Source organism: Egretta garzetta, unplaced genomic scaffold, assembly GCF_000687185.1.
Source record: "Egretta garzetta isolate BGI_Z169 unplaced genomic scaffold, ASM68718v1 scaffold561, whole genome shotgun sequence".
NCBI classification, from domain to species: Eukaryota; Metazoa; Chordata; class Aves; order Pelecaniformes; family Ardeidae; genus Egretta; species Egretta garzetta.
The window spans coordinates 762428-767729 of record NW_009258760.1 but is presented as its reverse complement, the minus strand read 5'-3'; the positions used below and the strand labels follow the sequence as shown (position 1 = coordinate 767729).

General features: G+C 43.1%; 1 protein-coding gene across 1 annotated transcript in view; it reads right to left on the bottom strand.

Moving 5' to 3' along the window:
* Window positions 1-1821: 1821 nt before the first annotated feature.
* The window catches only part of FOSL2 (FOS like 2, AP-1 transcription factor subunit), an 11817-nt gene continuing 8336 nt past the window's right edge, over window positions 1822-5302 (bottom strand). Inside the window, exon 5 of the mRNA XM_009649302.2 lies at window positions 1822-3404. The gene's annotated coding sequence lies outside the window, so the exon portion shown is untranslated. The remainder of the gene's footprint in view (window positions 3405-5302) is intronic.

The window sequence follows — 5302 nt, the reverse complement described above, 5'->3', positions numbered from 1 at the left end:
CCATGACTCACCTAACATCTCCTCTCTACCACCATTTCTTTTTTAACTTGAATATTACATCCTCCACTCCTACCCTGGTGTATCTGGGTTCCTTCCACTCAAGAGACCATAGCTTTTCCCAGGTGAGCAAAAGAATCCCATCTTAACCTCCTCCTTACTGCCAGTGAAGCAAGCATGCTTTTCACCCCACATTTTCAGAAAAGCTGAGTCCTTCAGGCTAAGGAGGTGGATTAAAAAAAATAAAGTCAAGTCACCTCAGCATGCATTTTCTAGCTCTATCCCTTTCTTTTTGAAGCCAAGATGAAAGGATTAATGCATTATTTGCCTTTTAGCCCAGGTGGTCTACTCTGCCAGCCTCTGCCCCATTTACCATTGTGCAGCTAACAGCTGTCTGGATTGCAGCTGCTTTAATGAAAGCAGCCCTGAAATGCGCTACAGCCTGGCACCTGGCAATGCTGTACCCATTCGTTCATATTGAAGGAACATGCGAGCTTTTAATTGTTCATGGCAAAGGGAGCTTTTTAATGACTTCAATTAACAGAGAGAGAAGAACTCCAGTTAGCTCTTGCTATACAAAAGTGTCCACAATGTCATTAGAACAAGATTTACAAGTGTCATAACTCTCAGCAGCATAGTCAACAATACAGCCAATCATTACAACTGAGCACCGAAGGAGAAGGGGGGAACCATCAACACCACTGAGGAATGGGAGGAAAAGAAAGGAATATGGGGCAGGGGGGGAAGGGGGAAGGTGCAGAGGAAGAAAGAAAAGTCATATTTTCTTTTCAGTCTAAATTGATTTTATTCTACAAAATGCTACTCAGTTAAAATTGTAAAAGCAAAACCATTTTAATATGTTCTTTCTTTCATAGCAGCAAGCTTTCTCTAACAAGCTTTTTGTTTTAGTGCAAATACTGTAGGCCTGTATTACAGTAAAATAACAAGAACAGAAAAGAGACAACACCAGAGAGAATGCCTCAGAGCTGAGATCCTCCAGGACCGCAAGAACGATATCAAGATCACAACGAGCAAAGAAGGGTCCCAATTCAGCAGTCTCCTTTAAGAACCTCCTTGGCAGAAACTATTTCACCGCAGACAAAAAGAAGAAAAACCATGATCTAAAACTTTTGACAGCAGAAGGAAAGAAAAAAAAAAAAAAAAAAAAAAAAAAAAAGATAATGGTGCCCCCAAACCTTCAATAATCCTCACGGTCGCCTGTTAAATCACTGAGGCTTGATTCCACCTCCGACAGCCACCCTGCAGCAGCAAAGTGCTACTGATGCTTTCAATTTGCCCCCAGGAGAGTGGAAGCAGGATCAGGCCCGTTCTGTATCTGAGGATCTTAAAGTAGACTTTAGTGACACTAGCAACTTACCGCTCTAATAAAGATGCACTATCCCTTATTGATGTTACTTTGAACTACACAGTATATCAAGATATATACAACAGTTTATCCTCTCACTGAGCAAAAACAATTGGATACCTATTTTCTACACATTTTAATATGGTTTTAATATCAAGTAACCACAAACAAGAAAGTGGAATAACCCTTTAATCATACAGGATAGGAGGGGAACAATTAAGTAAAACAGGATGGGATTTTATTATTATCTTGTATTCTGAGATTTGTCCTCAACTCCACCTACTCTTCACAGAGGAATGATAATGCATCTTTAGAAACATATCTCTTTTTACATTTTATACAGACAACAACAAAACCCAGAATCTTTTATTTAAAGAATCAAAAAAAAAAATTATTAGCCTAAGAAAAGAAGAAGATTGGAGTATTTTTAATGCTTTCTTTATTATATCCAAGTCTTGAACAGAAAAAAAAAAAAGATGTAAACATGATAAATAAATAAGAAATAAAATGTAGATTGTTCCCCCCACCTCTTAAAATGCTCAACTTGGCCTTCCTAATGAACATGAAGTTGAAAGTGTCATAATAAGATTTCTTACATTTCAGAAGACTGTTTTAGAATTTTTTAAAAAAAAGAAAAAAAAAGAAAAAAAAAAGAAAAAAAAAGAAGCAACGACCAAACATCAGGAATGTGAGTTGGGAGGATGTTAAATTAATGGCAGGCAGATCGGCTGGAGCAGGCACAAGACGGCTGCCTGCCAATAAATAATAAGATACCAGGGAGGAGGGGGGTGTCTTCGGTTTGTTTTCATTTTGTTTTTTCTTTTCATTTAGGATTAAGGCCAGGTGGATCCTACATACAGTAAGCAGCAAAATTAAAGGTTCAGATGAACTAAATAGATCATTTAAATAATAATTATAAAAACACAACAGAGAGCTACTGTCCCCAGCATGTTGGTCCCAAATCCCATCACACCACAAGCAGTTTGAGACTTACCCAGTCTCCACACCCACGAGAAAGGAATGGATGAAGGCAATGCCACAACTGGTAAGGGGGAAGGAGGAACAAGGGCAAAAATGGAATAGCAAACATCACCTGGAAGCTGAACGTTTCCTTCAATGCAGCTGCTACTGCTCCTCCCAGTTTGGCACTGATTAATTTAAGATGTTATTAGAGGCTTCGCTGGGCCAGTCACTAGGTGGTTGACCCAATACTAGCTGAAATTCCTTGGGCCTTTTCCTGTTGACTTCAACAACTCTTGGTCAGACACTAGTTATAACAGCTCCTGCATCCCCATTATGTGTGGAACACGGAGACACTACATTTAGGAATCAGCAGGGAAGGTACTCGTGGAAAACACTGTTTTGGGGATGGGGAAGACTGCCAATTCCCAAGAAGCACACCAGTAAACCTGAAAAGAAGAATGCAGGGCCAGACCAAAACAGCAGCAGAGCTCAAGTTGTACCTGTCTGCTGGAAACTAAACAAAAGTAAGGCTGATCCACAAGATACAAAAGGCAGGAGACCAGTGATCCCAACACAGGCATCCTCCAAGAGGTTTGAGGGACAAAACAGGCAGGCACAAGGTATTTGGGGCTTTTTCCAGGTAGTAGAAAATAATCCTCTTTCCTGGGCAGTTTTCACCTGGCTTCTGTCAGTGTCATGGGACAGGAAAGGGGACCCTCCTGTCCCATCTCTGAGAAGGTCAATGACAAGGCAGCAGGCAGTGGGCAAGGGCCAGCTGCAGCCCCTTTTGGCAATGATTCGGTGAGCAAAAGCAAAGGTAGTTTTTTTGTTGTTCCACTCGGGAGTTAGGCTTACTTGGGTTTGAGGAGGCACCTGATTCCCAAAACCCTGAGTAGGAATGCTCCTGATCTCCTGGGAGACAGCGATCCTGGTCAGCTGGCCTCAGAAGTAGCTGCATCACTTTAGGATTCACCACTTGTCAATGTTGCATTCTGCCCAAAAATGGGTGGACATGACATGCAGAGAGATTTTATTGAACAGTTTCAGATTCTCAATCCAGACTGGCCCAAACAAGCATCTGGCAAAATGGAGACAGAGAGAGAAACAGCAGTTTCACCTAAAGTGACACCATCTACATAAAACCCTATGAAAACAGGATCCTCTGTGCTAACTATGGGAAATTTAAGGTCTACTTTATTAAAAAGGAAATTTTGGCATTTTGATACCTCTAGCACCAATATAATGATGGAAGTGTTTAAGCAATAAAGAAAAAACCTGAATCACAATCAACTTTATGAAGCAAAAAGATCACTCTTATTTCTATTTCTGGCAGGTTTGGTAAATACTTGGGTTTAAAAATAATACTAATACTAAAAAAAAAAAAGCAAAGCCTACCTTTAGAGCCAAAGTAGTGTCCCTTTGAAATGATTCAAGGAATGGGCAGTGGCCAGGGTTTGAGGGAAGCCAGCCCTGCTGAGTAAAGGTCTGGTTCCACAAGACTGAACCCTATTAATTCCCAGTGGAGTTGGTGGGGACCCCAGCAGTTTAGCATCTCACAGGACTGGCCCTATCATCGCATATTGCATTTCTCCAGGTCCAGCCTGACCAAGAAATACCCTGGTTTCAGTCGATTAAAAAAAATAAAATATAGAAAACCAAGAAAATCTCACACCAGAATAAACAGCTGGCACCACAGCTTCAACGGGCAGGAACCAAAAATGGTATCCCCTGAGTGGCTTAGCTGGCGAGCTGGGCAATCCTAGTGTGCACATGGTCACGGTTTGTCAGTGCCTTGACATCAACAGGAGTTGAGCTTGGCTCCAAGCAGGAATAGGTTACACACATTACTGCTTTCAGTAGTGAACATCAGCGCTGGAGAGCTTGTGCCCTCTGTGAGCACTTAGTAGTAGCAGCCAAGCCCATGGGTTGAAGACAAGGACCCAGGGCTAGGGGAAGAGCCCTCTGATTTTTTTTTTTTTGTCTTCAGGCCAATCAACCCCAACAAAACCAGAGCAATTACAATGCAAAAAAAAAAAAACCCAAACCAACCCAAAAAACAGAGGCCAAAGACCAAGGTGCAAATAATGGTAATTAATATGCCTCTGCTGTAAATTTGTCATTCATAACCAGAGGTTATCAGAAGCTCCCTTCTAGTTCAAGCAGGTCATCACTTCAACCATGCCATTCCTGCCAGATCAGGAGCGCCTTGTGGCCTGTGCTGTGCTGGAGGTTGGACCACTGCCTTCTCCCCAACCTCAGAAATTGGGAATCTCTGAGCAAACAACACCTGCTAGTATCAACTGGTGGATGCACGGTGCTGTGTTTCCCAACAATGAAAAAGTCAGCAAGGGTATAGCCAGCTGGTTTCATCCTCTTAACTGCTGCCAGTCTCCATCCTAGACTTATAGGCACGTGGTGCCACCTCTTTTTCGGTAGCATGTTCTGCAAATATGGCCAAGGGGAGGGGAGGATTTACCAACAGGAAGAGATCAGCCTCTGAGTCAGGAGCCCTGATGGGGAGGAAGATGCAATACTCCCTAGACAGCAGGCAGCCCAGGAAAAGTAAACAACAAGCAGCAGATTTGATATCCACCAAACTGGGGTAAAACCCTGCCAAAGGCACTGGTAAGTGCCAGCCCAGCAGCTTTTCTGATGCTACTCTGGCCCTGAGATGCTAACTTGTTTTTTGAGGAGCCCAAGGGGATAAATATATCTGCATTTTGAAAAAGAAAGGCTTCCACACGAGCCTCCTGCTGTCTCTGCTCACTGTGTCTGTGCCCCAGGCCAGAGTTAGGAGCTCTGCCCTTGCTGCTGAGCCCTCAGGCTCCTCTTGGTCCTCCCTCCCCTGGACCTCCCCAGCCATCCCCCTCCTGCCTGAGCAACCCTACCGTGTTTCCCGCAGCCTGTCCCAAGAGGAAAGATCCTAACAAGCCTTTAGAGTTCAGAGCAACTGGATGAAATGTCATGGGATCGACA